Consider the following 1325-nt stretch of genomic DNA (forward strand, 5'->3'; position numbering starts at 1 on the left):
ATCCCATCCCATCCCATCCCATCCCATCCCATCCTATCCCATCCCATCCCATCCCTATGCCATTTCCATTCATCTCCACCCATCTCCATCCTATCTAAACCCTGTCCCATCCCGCTATGTCCCATCTCATCCTGCTTGATCCCCTCCCATTGCATTTCCTCCCCTTCCATCCCATCCCAGTCCCACCCCATAGCCCATAGCCTATCTCACCCCACATCCCACCTCATCCTCTGCCTACTCTGGTGACTTTCCCCCCAGTGAGTAGAACAGTCTGACTCCAACGTCCCAAAGGGCAGAACCCTGCTTTGTCCCCAGGCCAGAGGGGTCATTCTGCTCTTCCCATTGGGGACAGGCTGCCTCCAACAAGGGTATGGTATATGAGAGCCCAATTAAGCACTGGCACTGCCCCATCCTGAAGTGTCTCCCATGCTGGCACAGAGAGCCCATTGGTGGAGCAGGAATGGCAAATCCTTGTGCTGCCCCAAATTGCACACTGCTATTGTCCCCATAAGATGCCCCAGGGCTCGTGACTGTCTGGGTCTTCCTGTTCCCTGCAGGTAGCACAGAATGCATCCGCTCCTGGTGAGAATGTGGGACCAAGGGGCTCTGCCCCAAGTGCCACTGCCAAATGTCCTCAGATGCCACAGCCCTGCAGGGGTGGGGCTGCATGGGTGCACCAACAGCATCATCTCCATCTGCCTGGGAAGGGTCCAGTTCCTTAATGAGTGTGCCGTGGTACTGCTTGAAAGGCGCAGCGCTGCTCTGCCCTCTGCTCTCTTATCTTCTCCATCAGCGATTGCATTTAAGGACGCTATTAGAGGGGTTTGGCACAACCTGTTCTTAATAACCACGGCCATTAGGAACTTTTTCTGCTAAGCACATTACCCACTGCGCTCCCTGCAGGGGCTGCTCCTTACTGGAGCAGGATAACCAAGACCCTTCCTCATTTTCCCAGTGACTGGCTGCACCCCCACTCCCATTCCCCTATAGTGGGGCCAGGCTCCTGCCTCTACCCCAATGCTGGAGGTGCCAAGGAATCCAGACTTGTGCCCATTGCCTGGTGTACAATGCCTAATTTGTGCCTGCTGCTTGGTGAAACACTAGTGGTAGTGAGCAGGATCCATCGCTAATGGCATACCCTGGCTGCCTTCTGCCCACCCTGCAATGTGCTGTGGGAACTCCTGATGGGACTAAGGGCGTACCTAATTGAGGGCATCGTTCATTGTGGTGCACCTATTACTAATGGCACAAGTGCGGAACGTGGAATGCTTTAGTTGGGAGGGCAGAGCAGTATGGGCAGCCATTCCCAGTACTCCAGGGCCAGC

This window comes from Meleagris gallopavo, chromosome 5 (genome assembly GCF_000146605.3).
Source record: "Meleagris gallopavo isolate NT-WF06-2002-E0010 breed Aviagen turkey brand Nicholas breeding stock chromosome 5, Turkey_5.1, whole genome shotgun sequence".
Classification (NCBI taxonomy): Eukaryota; Metazoa; Chordata; class Aves; order Galliformes; family Phasianidae; genus Meleagris; species Meleagris gallopavo.